At 44.8% G+C, this 27,281-nt stretch overlaps 1 long non-coding RNA gene across 1 annotated transcript in view; it reads left to right on the top strand.

The window, feature by feature from the left end:
• The first annotated feature begins 4,445 nt into the window (after window positions 1-4,445).
• LOC119977919 overlaps window positions 4,446-27,281 on the top strand; it is a 42,954-nt gene continuing 20,118 nt past the window's right edge. The window contains exons 1-2 of the long non-coding RNA XR_005463322.1: window positions 4,446-4,575; window positions 4,861-4,931. This is a non-coding gene — a long non-coding RNA (uncharacterized LOC119977919). The remainder of the gene's footprint in view (window positions 4,576-4,860; window positions 4,932-27,281) is intronic.

Here is a 27,281-nt window from a genome sequence, read left to right as displayed (position 1 = left end):
AAGTTTTAAACTGTAAATTGCTATGCAATGCATTTTCTCTTAAGCCTAAGGCAGATGTGGAAAATGTTTCACCAATCTATAATTCAAAATTTGTCGTAGCAAGTAATATTTGGCAGCAACTCCTTGCTCCGTAGGACCAGTTCATCAGCACAAGGGTGCTGTTTGATGGCAGATTGGCATCAGCAACTCATGTCCACACATCTGTTGTAGGTCATGCCGGAGACCATTTTGGTGAGGGTGTCAATTTGGGTGCCAGGAAGTGTGCAGATCTTGACATTAGTCAGCTTGGAATACTGATTTGATGCCATGCTACCATTTTTGATTTCAATGACCCAGCTAACACTCACTTTTAATATCTCAAAGAGGAATGTCCCACCAATGTTATTTGACAGGATCATCAGTCACACTCTGGTCAGTTGTTGATTGATTTCTGCTGGCCACTGTTCAGTTCGGAGAAATACTTGGTGCTTTGTACAGTTATTCAGAGTTGGTGAAGTTAACAGAGATTGGTGTGTCACATGGAGAAGCCCTGGATTCTCACTTCAATGTTCTGCTTAGACAACTCAGCCCTGGATGAAGTTGGAGTTTCAGTTCCCCCACGGCCCGCAGAATGTCAGGGAGAATGAGCAGAAGTGACACAGAGCTGGACAAGCGGCTCGAAGAGGGAGGAGGGGAATCTGGGCTCCCAGCAGGAGGCCTTATCCATCCAGGTTTTCAGGGACCAGTTTAGCAGGCACACAGTGTATTATGTCTCAATTTTACAAAAGAAGTGCCCACTGCAATGTGCCAATTGCTGCAGGCAAACCTGCAGCTTCAATGCAAGGTGAGAGCAACATGGCCAATGACTGTGGAAGTGACCATGGTAATGAACCTGTTTGCTTCGGACCCTGCCAGGATGGAGGAGATAGGGGAGGATTTAAAAAATAAATAAATTTAGAGTACCCAATTATTTTTTTCCAATTAATGGGCAATTTAGCGTGGCCAATCCACCTACCCTGCACATCTTTTGGGCTGTGGGGGCGAAACCCATGCAAACACGGAGAGAATGTGCAAACTCCACACGGACAGTAACCCAGAGCCGGGATTGAACCTGGGACTTTGGCGACATGAGGTAACCGTGCCTACCACTTGCGCCACCATGCTGCCATGACGGGGGAGGAGTTAACCTCCCACCCCCCCTTCACAGCGTATTTTCCGGCGGTGGAAGCAACTCATCATTGGTGAGATCTTCTGGTGTTTTGAATGGCTCCGCTGCCCTGCTGCCGAAAAGCCCAACACAAGGGGTTGCTTTCGGCAGGACTGGAAGATCCCACCAATGGGAAGGGCTGAAAAATCCCTGAGGATATCTCCCAGTTCACTGCCCACCGCTATATAAGAGAATTGCCATTCCTGTGTCTTTATCAGGTTATCGCCATATACAATGAATTGCAGACAAAAAGCAGGCTTGTATTAATTAGTGCAGGCTAGCTTGAACTCATGCTAGACTCGCACAATTCTGGGGCCCCTATTCAGGGATGCAGCCACTCAACAAGTCTCAAAACACCGACTGTACACGGCAATCACGCGATTGAGCAGGCAGCATGAGATTTGAATATATCAGAAGGAAGGGGTGCAAGTTAATCAAGCGTCATGGTCCCCATGCCCGTTTCTGGACCTCATCCAACATTTCCCCCAAAGTGACTCTCACATAGAATGCCGTGTCTTTTTAACTAAAAGTAGCAGGAAGGGTGCCTTTACTAAGAGGTGGAAATTCAAACTAGTCATTTCAGACACATCATTTCACATCAGGATGTTCCACTAGGCATCTACATTGGTGAACCTGACAATATTTATATATGTAGGATGCCAGTTACATCAGGAGAAAGTCTTGGCATTAGGCCATGCAGCTTTCTTGCAGTTAGAGTGCGGGGTATACGTGAACATAAGTCCTGCAGAGACTAACATCCAATCTGCCTGTCACAAGTGCAATGAGTTCAATCAAGTGCCAGTCAGCTCATTTCTAGGCTTTTGCTCGTCAAGAAAAAAAGCCTCTCACTTTAACTCATTAGTAAATTCTTCATGGCCTGTAGTGACTTCAGTAGCAAAGATTTAAATATTAACTTTGCTGAAAGGTTAACTGACCGCAGTAGGTAGCTCTCTCTTGTTGCAACCAAAGGAGGAGGGGTGAAGTGAGTCCCCTATTCTCCCTCTCCAGGTTTGGCTGTAACAGGGTTTCTTTGTGAATTTCATTTCTGTAAGAGTCCCACTTTTAGGTTAGAAAGAATTAGTTGCACAGGTTTTCTTAGGTTAAACAAAGAATAAGATAAATTTATTGAAATTATTTCCTGAACTAAGAAAAACTAGATATACCGCAACCACCATTCATACATCACACACATTCGTCCGGATCCATGTGCATACTAGTTCAGATGGCAGAGTAAGAGGGTAGGCTGTGACTGATTTAGAATTTCTGATCTGGATTATTAATCTTAATAGTCTGCTTCTGACCAAGTCACTGAAAGAGGGAAAGTTATTTGATGCACTATCAATTACGAAGAGACGAGAGTAGAGTGTGATGCACTATCAATTACAAAGAAACGAGAGTAGAGTGTGATGCACTATCAATTACGACGAGACGAGAGTGGAGAGTAATCGAGGCTTTATTATGCAGAGATGTGTAGCCTCCCGCAGCTGCTGCCGAAATGGCCGCAGCTCGGAGAGCCCACACATTTATACTCCGCCTAGTGGGCGGAGCCAGCAGGCAGAGATCTACCCCCGTACCTGTAGTACAGGAGCCTTACTGTAATACACCTCATATGCGATATATATACGACAGTGGTGACTACCACATTATTTTTGCAGACAAAACAGGGAACAGCTCTCACTAAAGAGAGATTACTCTTCTAGGTCTGAAATAGTTAAACAGCTTTCAGTTACTCCCTTGTGGGGGATTGCCCAGATAAGTCGCTCATACTAAAACGTTACTTTTTCACCGTGGATTCTTGTCTCGTAGGACTTTTCCTAACGAGCTTCTAGGAATTTAAGCGTACTCAATTTTTAGTGAGGTTTTCATTATAAACATTTTAAATTATAAAACAGATTTACAAAGTCTACAAAAGGTAAGTTTGCTGACAGTTTGTTGACGTACGTCTGCTAACAGACTGTCATTTCTAAATGAGAAATATACTTAAACATGGATGTCCAAATTTATCTCTGCTACAAAACTTCTAACAGAGTAAGAAAGTCATACTTCCAAAGTCCAGAATGACTTTATTGATGGAATAAGCAGGAACAGAACCTTTGACTCCTCTCTCACTCCTCAGAGAGAGTTTCAGGGAAGGAGTGCTGGTTTGTCGAATCTGTGTCTTTTTATATATTGTTCTTTCCTTTCTCTAGAATAGACTGATGGTAAATAACCTGTACTAGGCTATCTTAGAGATGGCTATTCATATTTGTAGACTAATATATTTTTTTCTAAGGACAGTGAGCTATCTCATAGCCTTGATGGGACGCGCCTGTAGTGGGCCATCTTAAACGTGGCTATCCATTGGTAAAGGGGCCGGGATTCTCTGATCCCGAGGCTAAGTGTTGACGCCGTCATAAACACCGTTGTGTTTTACGATGGCGTCAACAGGCCCCCATGATCAGCGGTCCTGCGCATCACAGGGGGCCAGCAGGGTACTGGAGCGACTAACACAGCTCCTGTTGTCAATACCGACATCAAACAGGCGCTGCGGGTCTGCACATGTGCGATGCGGCCGGCAAGAACTCGCGCATGCGCGCTACTTTCCTTCTCCACACCGGCCCCAACGCAACATAGTGGAGAGCTACAGGGGCCCGGCGCAGAGTAAGATAGCCCCCCACCAGGAGAACCCGGCCTGCCAATCGGTAGGCCCTGATCGCAGGCTAGCCCATAGTGGAGGGCCCTCCCACCCAGGGTCGGATCCCACCTCTTTCTCCAGGTTAAGTCCAGAGTGATTTGCACGCGTTTTATCGCGGGGGTGGAGACTTGGCCCATTATTGGAGAATACCACCCATTGTTTCAAAATGGTTCATTGCACTTTTATGTCTCATCTCAGAAACATTGACAAGTGTAAGGAATGTGTGAACCCAACTGGGCATGGGTCTTTTACACTCCCAAGGGGCTGACTTTTTATTTTTTCATCCCAATTGGTGGAATGTGATATTGTGTGGATTGCAGCAGTCGGAGTAGTTTCGTCATTGTCTCCAGATTTAAAAAAAAATTAATTTACGGGATGTGGGCGTTGCTGGTCCGAACAACATTTATTGCCCATCCACGGTTGCCCTAGATGGTTCTAAGTTGTTTAAAAGCCAGCTAAAAAATAAAAATTAGAAATTGTATCTTTAAAAAGCACATCTTCGTAACAATCTATCCTTGCAAAATCATTAGCGCCCATTGTCACTGTGTACAATTGTAAAATTAATGCTAACTGTTTTTTTTTCAGCTGGTGTAACTATGAACTGGAGTGGGAGAGAAAGAATCAGTATTCATCTTACAACCAGAAATTGCAGCTGCAGCTTTCTTTGATATTTGATCCAGTGAATGGGGGCAACTGGAAAGAAAGCTAACAGAAGGTAAGAAGATATCAAGCAATGTAGAAAAGGTAGATCTTGGGCATTTAATTAGGGTGTGGCATGAAATAAAGACAGGTTCAATCAAGTAAAAGTACATTTGGTACTGATCAATTAATGGAATGGACATGCAGGTAATATTTTGGAATTTATTAACAAGCAATTAGATATCATAAAATTGCTCAGTAGATTGTTCTAGATGGGTGACCCAAGATGTGACAAATGGTTCATTTTTATCTTGTAATCTCTGAACTGTATAGGCTGAGCTTCTGTTTAATCATTCTACAGGTCGGTGCTCCATTGTGAAACTTGAGAAAAGAGCCTGGATTTTCATGGAGGAGACAGGAAGATCAAGTCAGGTAGGAGATAAGCCATTGCCTCCAGATACATGCCAGAGCTGGTAAGGGAGGCAAGCAGATGGTGATCGGTAGGCGGGAACACCTGCCTCCTTTTACTGGGACATTGGCCTAGATTTAATGATGAACATCTGGCCCTCAAATGTTCATCCTCCATCCCTCATAGCTGTCACCCACCACTGCATGTCCTATCATACCCCCATGCCTGTTCTATGCCCCCTCATATTTCCCGGACGCCCCACCATGTCCCCCATGTATCTTCATATCCAATCACCCAGTATCCACTACGAGCAAATTTTATCTCCATTTTTGAAATGGAGATATTTTTAAAAGCTTCTGACAATATAAAGAGCTCTCACTCATGCACACACCAAAATGTAAAAAAAACACTCATTCATAAAAGCCAAATTTAAAAATGTAAATCCTCTCAAGTGGTCAATCTTGGAAAAATGAACTAATCATATCAAAAACAAATAATCCTTTAATTACCTGATAACATTGTCAATTGAATATGAAAATTGACCCCTGCAAAGATAAATGGTGCTGCCCCTGTTGAAACTCAGACAAACATTCACAATGGGCTCAGCTATAATAACAAACCCTGGGAAATGTAAGCAATGGAGTCTTTTAAAATTGTAAAATCAGATTATCTTTTTACCAGCGGTGGCATGGTAGTATTGTCACTGGATTAGTAATCCGAAGACCCAGGGTAATGCTCTGGGCTCCTGGATTTGAATCCTGCCATGGTAAATGGTGAAATTTGAACCCAATGAGAAAATCTGGACTTAAAAGTCTAATGATAACCATCAAACCATTGCCAATTGTCGTAAAAAAAACATTTGATTCACTAATACCTTTCAGGAAAGGAAATCTGCCATCCTTATCTGGTTTGGCTACATGTGACCCCAGACCCACACAGCGATGAGGTTGCTTCAAAGATGTAACGAGGTCAGGAAAGATGAGTCCAGTTCCTGCTCGACATATATCCATTTGAAAATACTACATCACATCATTCATCCAACCATTTAAATTCAAGAATTTGCATGCTTAATCCATAGAATCCCGACAGTGCAGAAAGAGGCCATTTGGCATATCGAGTCTCACTGACCCTCCGAAAGAGCACCCTAACTAGCCCACTCCCCTGTAACCCCATGCATTGATCATGGCCAATCCGCCTAACCTATACATCTTTGGACTGTGGGAGGAAACTGGAGCTCCCGGATGAAACCCACACAGACATGGGGAGAATGTGCCGACTCCACACAGTCACCAAAGGTCACAGTCAAACCTGGTCCCTGGCATCGTGAGGCAGCAGTGCTAATCACTGTGCCACCATAACCTTTTATGCACTTACTCACATCCCTAATTATTCATCCATACACTGAAATTCTTGTGCAATGTGATGCACCTGTCTAATAGTCACCCTCACTGAATGCATTGCATCCATCGAATGAATGCATGACCATTAATCACTCGGAAAGAAATGTAAAATGCAAGGGGCTAAACTGGAGTTGGCTTGACACAAATTGTGTAACTTACAGATGCACAAGAGGAAGCCTTGGAGATAAGTAGCACCTCTGTGTTCCTGATAATCAGAGAAGCTGGGAATTCACAGACACTAGTGACAGAATTAAAAATATCTCTGAAACGCATCTTGTTTTTACTTCAACAATGATTGAACTACACAAAGACTAAGTACAGTAACTGTGTATATCCTTACTTTTCCACGACAAAATTTTATCTATTTCTCCACCACCATGTTGCTTGATGGATACAGCAAGAGTTGACGGAGTTGCATGAGGGTGATTCCTCAGAGGAACTCATTCCTTCTGAGGGAGCGCCATCCTAGAATGGACAACCATGCAAAGGCAGAAATACTCATCTTTTACTGTCCCATTAGAGAGCTGGTTTGTGCTATTACTTGGTGAGTTACATCTCACAAATAAACAAATGCCTGCACTGGTGTTAGGGGAGCTTTGGAGAGTGTGCATGATGAAATGCAATCCTCTCCATTCTCTGCTCAATCAGTAAAGTAAGAATAAAGTCACCAGAAGTCACCAGAGTCCCATAGGCTGCTTTTCCCTTTGACACAGAGAGCTGACTGGTGGTGATTTAACTTGAGGATCAGCACATCTCAGGCAAGAGGCAAGGTTGAGAAGGTAGGGCCTTCATGAATAACCTCAACCTGTACAGGAATTGAACCCACGCTGCTGACCTTGCTCTGCATCATGAACCAGCTGTCTAGCCAACTGAGCTGAATCAGCTCAATTGGAAACAGCTTTTGAACCACAGGGGCCATCGCCGGGAAGGAGACTGCAAGAGGTGTACGGTGATGGAACCATCAATTCACGAGACACGTGCTTTAAGATATGAACAGTGGTTTTAATCTACTTACTACAGAGCCAGCCTGTTACCCGTTGAACTCTCGATGAACTGCAGGCTGGCTCTGGACCCGGTTATTTATACAGCAGTCAAGGGGGAGGAGTCATGGGCGGAGCCAAGGGTGGAGCCCTGTACAAACTCCTGAGCATTCCCAGAGCTACTCCCCCTAGTGGTCGGATAACGCTACTGCGCTTACAATGGTATTGGTAAATACAGTGTGAATTACCACGTTACATTCACCACATACGGCTACTTTGTGAGGAAATGATAGGCATGCCAAATACACACTGCGCAATACTGGATTAATGCTGCTTGTAATTGTGAAAATGTCTGCCATAGAGAGAGTGAACATTCAAGCACAGATTTCAAATAGGTTTTTGAAGGTAAAAGCAAATTACTGCGGATGCTGGAATCTGAAGCAAAAACATAAAATGCTGGACAATCTCAGCAGGCCTGACAGCATCTGTGGAGAGAAAAGGAAGTTAATGTTTCGAGTCTGGATGACTCTTTGTCAAAGCTGACTCGAAACATTAGCTCCCTTCTCTCTCCACAGATGCTGTCAGACCTGCTGAGATTGTCCAGTATTTTAAGTTTTAGAAGGCTATAGCCACAGCCATGCAAAGATGTATGTTGCCTTCAACAAGATGATAAATATCTTATCCATTGCTTTACATTAAACCAATGATCTGCACCAAACTGCTCTCAGTAGAGTCGTGGGAATGAATGGCTCAGACAGGAATGATGGTGAAAGTGGACATGAACTTGGAGAATTCCACTACGGTCTTCCCAATTCTCAACTATTATACTCCCTCATCTAGTACATGACACGCTGTCCCTTCCAATGGACAAGCCTGCAAAAATGCAGGAGGAACAGTGTTTGTCAAATCCTTTGAGGGCTCAATAGCATGAAGAGAATAGGTCAATAGTGTCCCTGAAGTCAGCAAGGACCTGTACAACCCATCTCTCCCCATTCTGAAGCCACTTGGGATGCACTATTTAGCACTAGTAGGAAGTGCAATGTCAAATAATTGTAATTTACCAAGCGTATGCTCATGCAGAGTTCGACAAAATGATCTTTGAGCTTTATTTTTTAGAAAGTCCTGTAGCACTTAACAAACTAGAACACTTCCCCCATTGTGTGCGTGAGACTACCATTTTTCAATATGGGATAAATTCAAATCAGATCCAACTTCACAAAACTGGGCACCACTGAGGAGCTGTGGCCCATCAAGTCCAGCAGAATTATATCACGCTGCACCCTGCAGCCACATGGCCTGGTATATCCCTCACTCTACCATTACAGTCAAACCAGGGGACCAACTCTGGCTCAATTAAGACCAGCACCAGGAATACCTAAAAAAATAGGTACCAACCTAACATAGAACCAACAGCACACCAAATAGAGGAATCTGCATGTTTTCAATAGAGTTCAGTGATCCCACAGTCAATAGATCAAATCAGGGCTTTATATGTCCTGATGCATTCAATTGTGAGTGATGGACAATTAAAAATCTAACAGGAGTAAGAAGTTCCATGAATGTCCTTAATCATGGCACAGCCTAGCATATCAGTGCAAAAGACAAGGCAAAATAAAGCATTTGCAACCAGCTTCAACAGGAAATGCCAAATGAATTATCCATCTCAGATCCCGAGCATTGCAGATAGGGGAGGCAGTGGTCTTGTGGTATTGTCGCTGGGCTAGTTATCCAGATACCCAAAGCCATGTTCTGGGGCCCTGGATTCGAATTCTGCCAAGGTAGGTGCTGAAATTTGAATTCAATAAAAAAAAAACTGGAATTAAAAGTCTAAAGATGACCATGAAGCCATTGTCGATTGTTGTAAAAACCCATCTGGTTCACTAATGTATTGCATGAGCAAATGTAAAAAAAATCTTCAGCCAATTCAATCCACTCACATGGTATCAAGAAATATTGGAGCACACTGAATAGAGCAAAGACTAAGGCCGAGATTCTCCAATTCGGCGGCCAAGTTCTGACGCCAGCGTGAAAAGCGGCGTGAGCCACTCCGGCATTAATGGGCCTCATGTGGCAGGTGTCCACCCCTTCCTAGGGGGCTAGTACGGCGCTGGAGTGGTGTCCGCAGCTCCTGAGCCCGAAAGCCGGTGCGCCATGGCCGGCGCAAGTCCACATGTACGTTCCACGGCCGGCACGAGTCCATGCATGCGCGTGCATTCCCATCTCCCCGCCGGCCCCCGGGCAACACGGCGGAGCCCTACAGGGGCCCGGCGCGGAGTAACATTGGCCCCCACGGAACTAGCCCGCCCACCGAACGGTAGGCCCCGATCGTGGGCCAGGCCTCCGTGGACTCCCCCCCCCACCCCTTCAGGTCGGATCCTGATGTCCCACCCCCCGGTGTCGGATCCCCCCCACCCCCACCAGGACGGCCCCTGCAGACAGAACTCCGAGGTCCCAGCAGGTGGGACCATACATAACCCACACCGGCAGGACTCGGCCGAACTCGGCGGCCACCCGGCCCGTCGAAGCCTGGAGATTCACCGGGGGGGGGGGGGGGTAGCCTTTGAACGGCTCTCACCGGCGCGGCGGCAATCCTGCGGGCGGCCGTGAATCGGCACCGGATAATCGGCGAGCTGGCGTCGGGGTGGCGTGGCTCGATTCTCGCGTGCCCCCGCCGATTCTCCGCCTATCCGCACCTCTACCCAGGTAGTTTCAATATAGCTTTGACATCTAGCTGACAGAATAGAAAATTACCCAACTGTATCCTTTCCACAAAAAGCAGAAACATTTTAATTCAGCCAAAAACTGTTCCATCAGTCTACTCTCAACTATCAACAAAGTGATGGAACACGTCATTGTATTCATCTGCTCACTAATTCTCAGTTTGGGTTCTTGCAGGACTACTCTGCTCCCGACTTCATTGCAGCCTTGCTCCAAACATGGACAAAAGAGTTAAATGCCAGAGTTGAGGTGAGAGTGACTGTCCTTGACATCAAGGCAGCATTCGACTGACTGTGGCATCAAGAAGCCCCTCGCAAAACTAATATCAATGGGAACGAGGAGGACAATTGGCTGAAGTTATGCCGAGCTGAAAGGAAGGTGGCTGTCATTGTCCAATCATCTCAGACTCAGGACATAGTTTCAGGAGCTGTTCAGGGTTGTGTCTCTGACCCAACCATCTGCATCTACTCCATCAATTACCTTCCTTTCATCAGAAGGCCAGAAGTGTGGGATTGCACATTGTCCATTCCATTTACAAAGCCTCAGACATTAAAATACTCTGCCTGCAGGCAGAAAGACCTAGACAACATTCATGTTTAGCCTGATAAGTAGCAAACAACATTTGCATCAAGCATTGCCAGGAAATGGCTATCTCCAATGAAAGATAATCTAACTATCTCCCACTGCAAATGTCAGGTCCCCCAACATCAATATCCCGCGATTCCCCATTGACAAGAAACATAGCTGAATGAGCCACATAAATACTGCAGCTATAAAAAGCAGTTCAAAGGCTAGGTAATCTGTGGCAGGTGAATTACCTCTTGCTCCTCAAAGCCTGTCCATCATCAACAGGATGCAAGTTAGTGGTGTGATGGAATACTCTCCCAGTTACCTGAATTACTACCGGGGCAGCAAATGTATGGGAACACCAGAACTGCAAGTTCTACACCATCCTTAGCTGGAACTACTTTGTTGTTCTTTCACTGTCACTGGGTGAAAATCCACTTACTCCTCCCTAACAGTACCACACGGACTGCAATAGTTCAATATTTTCAGTAGTATTTTCTCAAACAAAAACATTGGCCTTGCCAAACCACAGGGCGGCATAGATTATCATAGAATTTACAGTGCAGAAGGAGGCCATTCGGCCCATTGAGTCTGCACCGGCTCTTGGAAAGAGCACCCTACCCAAGGTCAACAACTCCACCCTATCCCCATAACCCAGTAACCCCACCCAACACTAAGGACAATTTTTGACACTAAGGGCAATTTATCATGGCCAATCCACCTAACCTGTACATCTTTGGACTGTGGGAGGAAACCGGAGCACCTGGAGGAAACCCACGCACACACAGGGAGGATGTGCAGACTCTGCACAGACAGTGACCCAAGCCAGAATCGAACCTGGGACCCTGGAGCTTTGAAGCATTTGTGCTATCCACAATGCTACCGTATGGTATGGTGGCACTGTGGTTAGCATTGCTGCCTCACAGCGCCAATGACCCATATTCAATACCGGTCTTGGATAGCTGTCTGTGGGGAGTTTGCATTTTCTCCCCACGTCTGTGTGGATTTCCTCTGGATGCTCTGGTTTCCTCCCACAGTCTAACGATGCGCAGATTAGGTGGATTGACCATACTAATTTGACCGTTGTGGGTAAGGGGTTACTGGGATAGGGTGGGGAAGTAGGCTTGGGGTGGGTTGCTCTTCCAGAGGCTCAGCGCAGACTCGATGGGCCAAATGGCCTCCTCCTGCACTGTAGGGATTCTCTGGCTGAACGTGACTATAGATCCATTTATGCGTCTAGTGTCTTCTGCAATCCCGCCCCTCCCATCCTCCCCAACAGTTGGTTGGCATGGACCAGTTTGGGCTGGAGGGCCTGTCTCTGTGCTGTAGATTCTATGATTCTATGATTTCTATCAATTCCGCTGTACTCTACACTGTTATCCTCTTTCTGTTCTCCCTTTTCTCTCTTGTGTTCCTCTCTCAAGTGAACCTGCAGCTCCCATCACAGCACTACTTTACTGTCCTGCGGGAAGACTATCTCCCTTGTCCAAAGACTAATGAAAGGTATCCATGATGCTCCCTACCATCTTGATTTGGAATCCCTACCGAGCCCAATCCGGTTGAAAGACTTCAGCTTTTGCGACACATATGACACCACAAGACCTCTTTGAGCAAATCATTTCCCAAGAAGAACATGAAAGCACTGAGCCTATATTTATATTGGGAAATCAAAAATTTAAATAGCAGGGTTAAAGTTCTGTTAACGTTTGCCTTATTTTCTTGAATCGCAGGAAACCCGGGCTGGAAGCATCATTTTTAAATTCCTAAAATAATCTCTTTAGGTTAAGCTTATTAGCATTTGATAGTGAGCGACCCGCCTTTGGGGAGTAGGTTCCTTCCGTACATTCAGGACTCTGTAGAGTCCTGAATGGACATGTTGAGAGTGAATTGAAGTCAGTTTTGGAGAGTTTTGAAATTTTGGCCTATCCCCAAACCACTCACCCTTGGGTATTAAAATTCCCCCAGTAGCTACAGTTTGGTTTGACATAGCTCCGAGCTGGTTATATAGACCTTTAAACACTGAAGGAGCCATCTTACTAACACTTCACTGGCTGGATAATTGTCCATCGCTGTCTCAAGTTTAAAAATTTATACTTATTTTATAGCCATAGGGTACCTTAATCATTTAAGGCTCTCAAATTCTGAAGAGAGTCAATATTTCACACATCTTCGGGTTAGAAAGAAGGCTGCTTTCTTTGTTAAATAAGAAAAAATAGCAAGAGGTTATCAAATCACATCAGTAGAGCTGAAGCAAACACTCACCTCAGGAAGGCTGTAATGTAGACTGATGTGTGTGTTTAAGAATTCCTTGGGGATTTCTCTTTGAGTCTCTATCCTTCTGTAGGTTTCTGTTTTGATGCAGTGTTATTCTCTTGGCCTGATCACCGCAGCAAATAAAATTTGGTATCTCTACTGGCAGCTCTTTGAAAAACCTGTATCTGAACATTTTGTGTTGTGGTTTTCGGTGGGTATATTGTTGGTCTGTTAAACATTGAAATAAAAATACATTATTATTTAAGAATAGACCTGCTGACGTACATCTGAAATATTACGTATCTTCCAAACAGTGGGAAGCATTGATTTCTTGCTGTTCATCAGAGTCCAGTTCTGTGGCTGAAAGAATCATGTTCTATTATGGAAATTGTGTGAGTTGGAGAGTGAGTGTACATGACTGAAGTCTGATGTTGCAACAAGCTTAGTAAAACACTGAGGCTGCTGTTGCGCTACCATGTTCATAACATTCCACAGCGACTTCACATGTGGCAGTACTTGAGAGTCAGCTCAGCAATCCAGCTCTTGAGCACAATAAAACAACTTCTAATAACACCTCCACAGATAGTCTTCTGTGAGTGGACTTTGCACCAGTTGCGGTACGCCATTGCCCACTCTGCACCAGATTTACAAATATCTATAAAAATGTACTAATTAACAGCAGGAGTAGGCCAATCAGCCCCTCAAACCCATTCCACCATTCAATAAGATCATGGCTGACCTAATTGTAACCTCAACTTCACTCTCCCATCTACCCACCATCCCGATAACCTTTTGTCTCCTTGTTATCAAGAATGTATCCACCTCTGCCTTCAAAGCATTCAAAGATTGCTTCCTCCACCTTTTGAGGAAGAGAATTCCAAAGACTCACAACTCTCTGAGAGAAACTTTTTCTCCTCATTTATCTTAAATTAGTAACCCTTTATTTTTAAATAGTGACCCCTAGTTCAAGATTCCCCCACAAGAGGAAACATCCTCTCCACATCCATCCTGTCAAAACCCCTCAGGATTCTATAATAATAATAATAATAATAACCTTTGTCACAAGTAGGCTTGCATTAACACTGCAGCGAAGTTACTGTGAAAAGCCCCTAGTCACCACATTCCAGCGCATGTTCGGGTATACGGAGGGAGAATTCAGAATATCCAAATTACCTAACAGCACGTCTTTCGGGACTTGTGGGAGGAAACCGGACCACCCGGAGGAAACCCACGCAGACACAGGGAGAATGTATAGATTCCACACAGACAGTGACCCAAGCCGGGAATCGAACCTGGGATCCTATTTTCAATCACGTCATCTCTACTCTTCTAAACTCCAGTGGATACAAGCCTAGTCTGTCCAACCTTTCCTCATAAGGCAACCCACTCATTCCAGGTATTTGCTTGGAAAACCTTCCCTGAACTGCCTACAATGCATTTACATCCTTCCTTAAATAAGGTGACGAATACTGTACAAGTTACTCCAAATGTGGTCTCACCAATGTCCTGTATAACTGAAGCATAACCTACCTACTTTTGTATTCAATTTCCCTCACAATAAATGATAATATTCTTATCAGCTTTTTTAATTACTTGCTGCACCTGCATATTGATGTTTTGCAATACATGTACTAGGACACCCAGATTCCTCTGCACTTCAGAACTCTGCAATATCTCACAATTTAGAATACATGCTTCTTTTTTATTCTTCCTGCCAAAATGGACAACTTCACATTTTCCCACTTCACACTCCATTTGCCAGATCTTTGTCCACTCCCTTAACCGATTAATATTACTTTGTAACTTCCTTGCATCCTCATTACAACTTACTTTGCTACCTTAGCTTGTGTCATTCGCAAATTTAACAACCAAGGGCAGGATTTTGCATCCAGCGAAACGCGATTGGGCAAAGAATCGCACGTGAGCTGGAAATAGTGGCTGGCGTTGCGCGCCCAATGGAATGCCATGCTCCAGTCTCTTGACAGCGATGTCAATGCATTCTACTCCGCATATATACAGTAAACAGCATATCATTAAAGGGTCTGACCCGGTATGCACCGGGGCTTCTACGATGCTCTGCCTCCGCCAGGAGGAATTAACAACAGCGAGTTTCACTTGTGCTTTTAAAAATCGGGGAACAGGTGCCGGGGCTGAGGGAGAGCGAGGAGGTAGGACATGTTCCCAGAGGCGCGACCGTGGGCTGCCAGTTTTGCCGCTGGCATGACTGTCTGGTGGGAGACCTCTGCCAGGGCCGGGGGTCTAGTTAGGAGCAGTGGGGGATGGCCAAAGGATAGGCTGTGGCGTTGGGGTGACCCCCTGGACTGGGTTGGTGTCCAGGCATGGGCCGCCATTGCTGCAGCCTGCAAGACAGCCATCTGCTGCGCACCCCACTGACCGCCCACCGTGGCCCATGGTTGCGGAGGGTGGCACGGGCCTTATGGATGCACGCACCCTCCCCCTTCATCCCCAACCCCTCCCTCCAAGCCACCTTCTCCCCAATAATCTGACCCTCCGCCACCCACAACCGAACACCACCTGCTGGATGGCGCCGGATGGTGGCCGCAGAGCGAACCGCTGGCATGGTTACTTCCAGCGACCAGTACCCCTGCTGACAGGAACTGCTGCTTGTGCCAAAGGCCACCGTGCTGTCGAGCACTGGCGGGACCAGAGAGCAGAGTGCCGGGGGACCGGCCAGGTGTGGATGTGGGGATGGGCGAGGAGGGAGAGGGTCATGCAGCGGCAGGGACTGCAGTGCAGTCCGGGGCCACCGTGAAGCCCGTTGGACCTGACTGCGCACGGGGATACACACCACGCTAACATGTCTGCCTTTCTCCCACTGTAGAAGTTCCTTTTGAATTATGGAATGACATTAGCTATTTTCCAATCTCGTGAAACCTTTCCTGGATCTAGGAGATTTTGGAAAATTTGAACCAGCACATCAAATATAGCACTCGCCACTTATTTTAAAACTCCAGGAAAACCTCCATTGGAACCCAGGGGCTTGTCAGCCTGTATCTCTAACTATTTGCCCAGTACAACTTCCCTCGTGGGAAGCGCAAGGCAAAATTCTTGATTTCTTCAATTCTGCACGTGGGAGACTTGGCCTGTCCCCCAATGTGATCCAAACAAAACGCATACATTAACGCACACCTAGTCAGCCAAATATTCCGCCTCTCATATATGTTGTAGGAGAGACTCTGGAATATGTTGAACACTTTACATACGCTGCAACCACCTCTCTCAAAAGGTGACCATTGACGAGGTGATTCAACACTGGATCAGCAATGCTAGCTCATCCTTCTACAAACTAAGGCAGTGAGCGTTTTCCCAACAACAACCCCTCCAAGTCAACAAAAGTTTGAATGTCGAAAATAGTTGTCGCCACCACAATATGTAATGTAGTGAGACCTGGACTATGTGCCAACGACAATGATGAGAGTGTGTGAGAAACTCCAACAGCAATGCCTCCATTGGATTCTCCAGATTCAATTGTCAAACAAACGCTGGTATAATTTCAGCGCAGCGTGACATCAGAAGTAAAGGTGGTGCACTTGAAGCCGCAGGAATGTAATGGATTTAGACTGGACTTATTACTTTTTGGAAGGAAGGTACAGATCTACATGCATATTGTGAAAAATTACCAGTATAAGGCACAGAGCTCAATGTGTATTTAAGTACAAATGTCTCACAATCCTTTCTCTTTGAGATCAGTGTAAAGAGCAGCTGACAGTATAACAGTCTGTCAGCAGCACGTCTCGTTATACAGAAACATGTCTGAATCCTGTATCTCAAATATCCAGGACTCTTAAAAATTCAACATTTCCTCACAGATAAATAATTTGTTCGGGAATCGCGGAGCATTTGGGTAAAAGATCTCTCAGTATCTGCCTGCTTTGGCATCCCAGCATGTATATATACATATATTTACACAGTTATTCAAAATGGAATCAAAGTGCATTTCCCCACTCATGTAACCCAAGTTTGCCAACCACTCATCACCACTCCCCAACACCCATCCAGCTTAAAAGACCAACCACTGACATCTTCAGCAAATGGTTCATTTTCCTGTGACTGCACCATTAGTTTCAGACCCCTCTGAGGTTCTTGGCTAGTTCTTCGTGCTCAACAGCGTGGTTCCCCTTTGCAGGCATGGGGTCAAATTTCACATGTATGCTGACCTCATCCAGCCCCTACTCTACACAACCTCTCTCAACACCTCTACCTTCTCCGTGTTGTTGGATTTCTTACTTAAGATGCATGAGCACCAATGTTATTCAGTTAAATATTGGAAACATCAAAGCTACAAGTTCCATACCCTTGCCGCTGATTCCCCTCCTGACCATTTTCTCTGGTGAACCAGACTTTTCAGAACTCTTCAATCACAAGCTAGGCTTCCAGTCCCAGATCTCACCTCATCACAAATATTGACAACTTGCACTTTCATAATATTGGCCACCTGTTAATAATTTAAGTTTTATTTATGAAGCAGTCTCGCTTGCCTCATTGTACATCATCCAGATGAGAAATTGTACGTGTACGATGCAAAGTTTAAACGATTAAAAAAGTTCATGGGTGTAATTCGCAGACAAAGGGTTAAGTCCATTTTTGGGGGGATTTGGTGGGCTGTTTCTTGGCGGCTGCAGTGCCGAGAATCACCCCGCTATTCAACAGCACTTTACTGTTTTCTCTGGCCCCAGGGAGTTTCGCCACGCCGAGGCCACATTCAGAGAGATTTCCTGCTGGCATTTTGAACGGCAGACCCCACCTTCTTTCAGGCCACCCCACCGCCCTGCTTTCTGGACCCCGCCTCACTCAGCCTCCAACCTTCTCTGACCCCTGGAACCCTCCTGCAACCCCTTCCAATTGGCAAGCCCCCCCCCCCCCCCCCCCCCCCGAGGCCTGGCCCCTGGAAGTACTAACCTGGCACCTGTGCACCCTTGCACTGCCAGACTGACATCCTGTGCCCCTGAAACCAGGACCAGGGTGGCACTGCCAGAGACAATCTGGCAGTGCCAAGGTGCCCAGGTGCCAAGCGGCATTCCAGGGTACCTCCCTGCCCTGTTCCGGATGACTTAGGAGTCTCAGAAACCACCCAAGGTGCCGTTGCATCTAGTCCACATTTGTGGAAACCTGTGCCAAATGATATCTTGGTGAGGTCTCACATCCTGTTGACTCCCACATGCCCAGCGAAGGTAAGATACAGATGCCAAGTGGAGCGAGTCGGATGACTTGTGATCAGCCTGGCTTCGAGGGCAGAGTATGATTTGTGTCTCTCCCAGATTCACCTGGCGCACCAGACCTACCGCATATTAGACATTGGATCATAAACAACTCAGTTTGATTCTGTTGCCATCTTGCAGAATTAACCACAAGATAGAAACATTGGGAAAGTTTCTGAATGACAACACTGACTTAACAGATTGGATTTTTGTGGAGACGGTGGGAGAGCTGAGTCGAGAATCTGCCCAGCTTGGCAGACTGTTTCCTTTATCAGGACCCCTCCATGCCATAGAGACATAGAATTTAGAGTGTAGAAGAAGGCCATTCGGCCCATTGAGTCTGCACCAGCTCTTAGAAGGAGCACCCAAGCCCATGCCTCCACCCTATCCCCATAACCCAGTAACCCCACCTAATCTTTTTGGACACTAAGGGCAATTTAGCATGTTCAAGCCACCTAATGTGCACATCTTCGGACTGTGGGAGGAAACCGGAGCACCCGGAGGAAACCCACCCAGACACAGGGAGAACGTGCAGACTCCGCACAAACAGTGACCCAAGACAGTAATCAAACCTGGGACCTTGGTGGCTATGAAGAAACTGTGCTAACCACTATGCTATCGTGCTGGCCCATATTTACATTCTGCTTAAATGGAGATGGGATGGATTCAGGCCTGCCACCTCATGAGGTAATTCGGAGGCAGCCATGGGGAAGGCATGGGAATGTGAGGGGATATAGGAGATATGAGGGGCAGAGGGGTGGGTGGCAGGGTAAGGGGAGAGGGCTAAAGGGCCTAACAGACTTTAATAAAACTGGGCTAAAATCACAGAGAAACATAGAGAAGGCCCACGTCAGTTCTCAGTTCTCTGTGACTTCAGCCCTCTACTCCTCTCCCCTCACCCTACCTCTCATGTGCCCTCATTTTACCTCATATCTCACATACTCTCTCATATCCCCATGTCTCCTCCATGCCCGCTCATATCACGATACATCCTCTATGCTTCCTCATATCCCATTTCCCCTCTCATATTCTTGAATCCCCTGCACGTCACCTCCATGTACCCTCTCCAAGTACCTTCCATCGCCATTCATCCAGTACCCATTCCTCAAGAGCCATGTGGAGATGAAAAAGACATCTAACAATCTTAGAGTACCAAACGCGTTTGATACTCAAAACCACTTATTCATGAAACCTGTTGAAAAATGTAATCCCAATTAAGTTGTACAAACATCTATTTCACTAACTACATCAAATACAGCTAATCCGTTAACAACCTCTTAAAGCTGTTGTTCAAAAATTATTTTCAACCACTACTGATATAAGTAGTTCTGGGTCTTTTGAAACTCAGCAAAGCATTCATAATGACTTCAGCTAAAGTAACAAGCATTGGGAAATCTAATGAATCTATTGAAATTGCAAAACACAGATGGCTAATGGATTTCTAATGCCATACAAGATATCCTGTCAATGAATGCATTCCAGTAGCCCATATCCTTTGTTTTCACTCGAACTAAATGCTTCAGATTTATTTTTTTTAAGTGCTGGAGATCTGAATCACTTCAGATTATGAGACATAAACAGACCTTACATCTGCCTTCATTCCAAAATTGTGGCTCATCATTCGGTCGGTTTAGGCCGTTGGACTGACTGATGAAAATTTGGTCTGCTTGCATTCAGCAACAAATCAAATAGTCCTGCTGAGTTCAGGTGTTCCATCTGTGTGATTCATGCCCTAACCCCTTTCCCTCTGCCAGCAAAAATGGGATGTCCCTGAAATGGAGACAGGACTTCCACCAGCACTCACCATTTTTAAAGGCTGGGACAACTCAGTGAAAATCTGAGCCAACATGTCTCGTTATGGAGTACATGTTCTCATTAACTATTGCAAAGATAACTATGGATAAATATCTACAAGAACTTGATCGACGAGTTGAACAACTGCAGGAAACCGTAAGGTTGAAGTGCAAAAGAAAATGTAATGCTTGGTATCAAAAAGGTGAACAATGAAAGGCTGAGGATCTTCCTCAAAAAATTGGGTAGAGGGCAGTTATTTTTAAAAAATCTATTGCTCACTGGCTGCTGGAGGCCCAACTCAATTTTTGAACTGGTCTCAAAATGACCACCACACTTTCCTTGAGGAGACAATGTCCCATCTTCACACCGGTGAAATTCTCCGTCGTGTTGTGCAGCACAACTACTCTGTTCGATTGGATAGATTCAGAAGTGTTTGCATCACTATCAGAGGAGGTATCTGAGTCATATGAGGAGGTGAAAAAATCCATCTTAGGTGCATATGATCTAGTGCCGGAAGCCTACAGACAAAGGTTTAGAAATTTAAGGAAAGAACCTGGTCAAACATACATGGAGTTTGAAAGGATCAAACAGAATAATTTTGATCGGCGGATAAGGGCTTTGAAAATAGACCAAACGTATGAAGTTCTCAGAGAAATTAAACTTTTGGAGGAGTTTAAAAGTTCAATTCCTGATGTAGTGAGAACTCATGTGGAAGAGCAGAGGGTTAAAACTGCAAGATTAACGGCAAAAATGGCAGATGATTATGAATTAGTTCATAAATCAAAGTTTGGGTTCCGACATCAGTTTCAACCTGTGAGGGATAGAAACTGGGGACATGAGAAATAGTCAAGTGGTAAAGGTAAAGGTGATCTGATGGGAGATAACAAGGAGAGTGTACCTCAGATTAAGAAAGAAATCCAGGACGGTGGAAAAGAAATGAAAAGTTTCAAATGTTTTCACTGTAATAAACTAGGCCATTTAAAGTCACAGTGTGGGTGGTTGAAGAAAAGCACTGGGAAGGCTAATATGGTAAAACAGAATAAGATTTTGGGGTTTGTTAAAGTGGTAAAGGAAAGCCCAAGTGAAGTGAAGGAGGTGCAAAAGATTGTACAGCCTGATCAAGAGGTGATTGATAAGAAGGTGCCAGATATCTTTAAAGAATTTACTTGTGTGGGTCAAGTTTACTCATGTGTATCAGGAGGAGCAGGTAAAGAAGTCACACTTTTGAGAGATACGGGAGCTAGTCAATCTTTAATGGTAAGAGATGAGGAGTTATGTAGTTTGGTAAGAATGTTGCCAGAAAAGGTGGTAAAATGTGGAATTCAGGGTGAGAGGTGTGGTGTTCCATTATATAAGGAAGGTTGGAAAGTCCAGTGAAGAGTGGTGAAATGGTAGTAGGAGTAATAGAGAAACTATCTTGTCCAGGAATACAGTTTATCTTGGGTAATGATATAGCTGGATCGCAGGTGGGAGTGATGCCTACTGTGGTTCATAAGCCAGTGGACAATCAGACAACTGAAGTGTTGAATGAGGAATATCCTGGGATTTTTCCGGATTCTGTAATAACAAGGTCACAAAGTCACAGGTTAAGACAAGAGGCAAAATCAAAGAGTGAAGAAAAAGGTGAAGTGCAATTATCAGAAACGATTTTTCATCAGATGGTTGAAAAAGAACAAAACAGGTGGAGGATGAGGCGGATATTTTTAGTTCAGGAAAATTATCGGAGTTACAACAAAGATGTAGAAATAAACCGGATGTATCAGAAAGCATATACAGAAGAGGAATCTGAGTGTATACCAGAGAATTATTACCTTAAAAGTGATGTCTTGATGAGAAAATGGAGACCTTTACATATGCAGGCGGATGAAAAGTGAGCAGAAGTTCATCAAGTAGTATTGCCGGTAGAGTATAGAAAGGAGGTGTTGCACGTGGTACATGAGGTACCAGTGGGAGGTCATTTGGGAATAAGGACAACTCAAGCTAAAATCCAGAAACATTTTTATTGGCCTGGACTACATAAAGATGTAGTTAAATTTGGTCAATCATGAAACTAAATGATAAATGAAAATCGCTTATTGTCACGAGTAGGCTTCAATGAAGTTACTGTGAAAAACCCCTAGTCGCCACATTCCGGCGCCTGTTTGGGAAGGCTGGTACGGGAATTGAACCGTGCTACTGGCCTGCCTTGGTCTGCTTTAAAAGCCAGCTATTTAGCCCAGTGTGATAAACCAGCCCCATCACGTCACACATAGAACATAGATAGAACATAGAACATAGAACATAGAACAGTACAGCACAGAACAGGCCCTTCGGCCCTCGATGTTGTGCCGAGCAATGATCACCCTACTTAAACCCACGTAACCCGTATACCCGTAACCCAACAATCCCCCATTAACCTTACACTACGGGCAATTTAGCATGGCCAATCCACCTAACCCGCACATCTTTGGACTGTGGGAGGAAACCGGAGCACCCAGAGGAAACCCACGCACACACGGGGAGGACGTGCAGACTCCACACAGACAGTGACCCAGCCGGGAATCGAACCTGGGACCCTGGAGCTGTGAAGCATTGATGCTAACCACCATGCTACCGTGAGGCCCAGTGTCAAGTGATAGGAAAGCCTCAAGCAATGAGGCTTCCAGCATTTGAGGAACCTTTTACAAGGGTCCTAATTGATTGCTCAGGACTGCTTCCTAAAACAAAAAGTGGGAATCAATGGGCGGGATTCTCCCCTACCCGGCGGGACGGGGGGCCCCGGTGCTGAGGAATGACGTGAACCACTCCGGCATCGGGCCACCCCAAAGGTGCGGAATCCTCCGCACCTTCAGGGGCTAGGCCCGCCCTGGAGTGGAGACGGGGAAGGGGCTTGGCACCATGCCAACCAGTGGCGAAGGGCCTCTGCCGGCCCACACGAGTTGGCGCATGCACAGGAGGGTTCATCTCAGCATCGGCCATCGTGTAGGACCACAGCGGCCGATACGCAGGTATAGAGTGTCCCCACGGCACAGGCCCACCCGTGGATCAGTGGGCCCCGATCGCGGTCCAGGCCACTGTGGGGGCACCCCCCCAGGGCCAGATGGCCATGCCCCCCCCCCCCCCCCGAGGACTCCGGAGGCCACCCACGGAGATAGGTCCCACCGGTACGGACTAACCTTGATTTACGTCGGCGGGACCCTCATTAAACGGGTTGGACTTCGGCCCATCGCGGCTCGGAGAATTCGAGCGGCCCCGGGGCCCATTGCGTCTCGCCGGTCCCCACCATTCTCCGAGGCGCGATTCATGACAGGGCGATTTTTTGGGGGCCGGAGAATTCGGAGGATGGCGGGGGCGGGATTCATGGCGACCCCCGGCGATTCTCCGACCCGGTGGGGGGTCGGAGATTCCCGCCCAATATCTTTTGACTATAATAGAGGTTTTCAGAGGCCATTCCAGTACGTAATATTACAGCTAAAAAGATTGTGGAGGAGTTACTTAAGTTCCTTACTAGATATGGACTACGCACAGAAATACAATGGGATCAAGGATCAAATTTTACCTCAAGGTTATTCAAAGAAGTTATGGATAACTTAGGAATAAAACAATTTAAATCAACTGCGTACCATCCAGAATCGCAGGGAGCGATGGCATCAGACATTAAAGACATTAAAGACAATGTTGAGGGCTTATTGTAAAGATTATCCAGAGGATTGGGATAAAGGAATTCCATTCGTACTGTTTGCAGTTAGAGATGCACCTAATGAGTCAACCAAATTCGGTCCTTTTGAACTAATTTTTGGTCATGAGGTAAGAGGACTATTTAAATTCATTAAGGAAAAATTGGTGAGTGAGAAATCGGAAATTACATTATTGGATTACGTGTCAAATTTCAAGGAACGATTAAATAGAGCAGGTGAATTGGCTAGACAACATTTAAAAGTTGCACAAAATGTGATGAAACGGGTCGCGGACAAGAAATCCAAAGTTCGTAGTTTTGTCAGTGGAGATAATATTTTAGTGTTGTTACCAGTGGTAGGTAAGCCTTTAAAAGCAAGGTTTTATGGATCTTATCAGATTGAAAGGAGATTAAGTTAGGTGAATTATGTGGGAAAAACACTAGATAGAAGGAAGAATCACCGAGTGTGACATGTAAATATGCTTAAAAGGTACTTTGAAAGGGAAGGAGAGCAAATGGAGGAGGTTTTAATGATTCAAACTCAAAGAGATGAACCAAATCCAGATGACTGTGAATTTGACATACCTCAAATTAAATTGGAAAATGAGGATGTACTTAAAAATCGGGATAAATTGTTGAGTTACATTCCAGAGGAAAAATAAACTGACCTGAAAGAGTTATTGATATCACATGGGCGACTTTGTGGAGATAAATTGGGAAGTACTAAAATGACTGTACATGATGTAGATGTGGGAAATGCTGTTCCAATCAAGCAACATCCATACAGACTTAACCCTTTAAAATTGGCACAGGTTAACAAAGAGATTGACAGTATGCTGAAAAATGGCATAATTGAAGTGGGTTGCAGCCAATGGAGCTCACCCATATTGATGGTACCTCAACCAGATGGTACCCAACGGTTGTGTGTGGACTATAGACAGGTTAATGCAGTTACAAGAATGGACCCTTATCCTATCCCACGTTTGGAGGATTGCATTGAGAAAGTGGGACAATCGGCTTTGATTTCCGAATTTAAAGTTTACAGGCAGGTACCGAAAGGGCGAAGGAGATTTCAGCTTTTGTGACTCCAGATGGTATATACCAATTCAAATTTGCCATTTGGCATGAAAAATGCCCCAGCCACATTTCAACGATTAACTAACAAAGTCTTTTCAGGATTACCAAATTGTGCGGTATACATTGACGATCTGGTAATTTTCAGCCAGACATGGAAAGAAAATTTAAAACATCTGATGAAGTTATTCAATCGACTTCAGGAGGCGGGTTTGGTGATAAACCTCGCCAAAAGTGAATTTGGAAAATCCCAAGTCACTTTCCTTGAGGAGTTTCCAATACCCTTGAGACGAAGGGAAGTAATGCGATTTCTTGGCATGAGTGGATTTGATCGAACATTGGTGAACAATTTTTGTAGTTTGGTTGCTCCACTGATTGCTGAAGAAACGTAGAAAATTTCAGTGGACAGTGGACTTTCGACAGGCATTTGACTGCCTGAAAGCTCTGATAACCAATGCTCATGTGTTGGAGAATTACAAAGGACTCTGTGATCAGAGATTGAACTAGAGTATCTGACTTTAAAGAGAATTGCTGAGGCATAGAGAAATGGATGGATCATGCAAATACCTTCTTGTCCAAAGAGACTGTCAATCGGGAAGAATTCCAGTTGGAGGAAAAACAAAAAATGGACTATATTGTTGTACCTGTTTGCTTGTGGGTTTTTTAAAAACGCAAAAGTATATTTACTGTGTGTATTTCTTAAAGGATAGTGAAAAGGTGAAAAATGAAACCATCTTGAAGTTGATGGGTTTTTTTTCTTGTGGGGAGGTGTCATGCAAGAGTACCTTTAAGAAATGGGTGTTTATAAATGGGTGTGTATATAAATATCTGTAGTAAGATTACCTTTAAGAAATGGGTGTTTATTACCGCAATGATGTCAGATAGTGGGTGGAGCTGGGCTGTCTGTCTGCTTTTTACTTTTGTTTTAGGCTGTTTGCTGCAGGGTGCGTTTTAGTTTTATTTTCAGAGCTGGATAGCTGCAGTCACAGCCACAAGGGGTATTAGTATCTCTCTCTCTGTAATCTAAAAACTGTAAATCAATCCTTTGGTGATTTAAAACTAATAACTGCTCTCAGTAGTGACTTTAACGTGATGTGCTTCTGTTAAAGGTTTTGTTTTTAAGTCTTATGGATGTTAAAAGGAAAGCTTAAAGGATTACTTAGTGTTGTATTCTTTGGGGTTGTATTTGAATTAATGGTTGCTAAGATGTTCACTGTATGTTTTAAAAAGGTTAACTTGAGTTCATAAAATAAACATTGTTTTGCTTTAAAAAATACTTTTCCATTTCTGCTCTACCACACTTGTAGAGTTGGCCATGTGCTCCCCATACCACAATCTATTAAAAGTTGTGGGTCAAGTGAACTCCATGATACACTTTGGGGTTCTCCAATCCCTGACCCATAACAATTTGAGCCACAAAAGTACTAGGAAATTATAATCTCCAACGAGAGAGAAGCTAATCATCTCTCCTTGATGTTGACAGCCTTCCCATCATGAAAACCTATTCATAGGGCAGTACGGTGGCGCAGTGGTTAGAATTGCTGCCTACAGCGCTGAGGACCTGGGTTCAAATCCCAGCCCTGGGTCACTGTCCATGTGGAGTTTGCACATTCTCCTCATGTCTGTGTGGGTTTCGCCTCCACAACCCAAAGATGTGCAGGTTAGGTGGATTGGCCACACAAAATCGCCCCTTAATTGGAAAAAAATAATTGGGTACTCTAAATTATTTTTTTTTAAATGAAAACCTTTTCATCAACATCCTGGGAACACTGACCAGAAACTGAACTGAACCAGTGGTGACAAGAGCAAGTCAGATACTGAAAATTCTGCAGCGAACAACTCACCCCCTAACGCACCCCATCTACCACCTTAAACATTCACTCCCTACACCAATGATGCACAGTGACAACTCTGCGCACCATCTGCAAGTTGCCCTGCAGCAACTCACCAGACTTCTTCAACAGCATCTTCCAAACCCGTGACTTCAACCACTGAGAAGGACAAGATAGCGGATGCATCGGAACACCACCACCTGAAAGTTCCCTTCCAAGCCACACACCATCCCAACTTGGAACTATATTACCATTTCTTCATCGTCACTGAGTCAAAATCCTGGAACTCCCTTCCTTCCAGCATTGTGGCTGTACCTACACTACCAGCATTACCTTGTCAAAAGTAATTAGGGATTGGCCGTAAATGCTGGCCTTTCCAGTGACACTCACATCCCACGGAAAAATAAAAGTATGTATCACACAGCGATACGGCTATCAGGATGGAGTGAGGCGATCTGAATGGGGGCAAGCAATGGTCTTGGGGACTGCCATGGAGTAGGGATGAGTACCTCTCCCTCTGGCATCACAGGAAATGTTTGTTAATAACTTTAATAAGATTCCTAATTTTCTTAATTCAGAGGCCTAACATGGCTCCACAGGTTTAGTGACCAATGCCTACAATGTTTGGGTATAATACTGTTTCAATGGTATCTATGGGGCTTTACATCCAAAACATAGCTCAATGTGTTTCAATTTCTAGCCCAAAATATTTATAATCAAGAGTACCTGAATTAGAATACAGTAGAAATTATTCAGTCAAAGCATGTCTTTATCATTTGTTTCTTTTGTACTACAATACATATTGCAGTGGCTAGCCTGTCTTTGATTAGGGAAAAGCTACTGTCATCTGCAGCCCATCATATCCCTAGCCCTGTTATGCA

This window comes from Scyliorhinus canicula, chromosome 1, assembly GCF_902713615.1.
Source record: "Scyliorhinus canicula chromosome 1, sScyCan1.1, whole genome shotgun sequence".
Lineage (NCBI taxonomy): Eukaryota > Metazoa > Chordata > Chondrichthyes > Carcharhiniformes > Scyliorhinidae > Scyliorhinus > Scyliorhinus canicula.
Note: the sequence above shows the minus strand (reverse complement) of the source record. Positions and strands in the feature narration are given on the sequence as shown.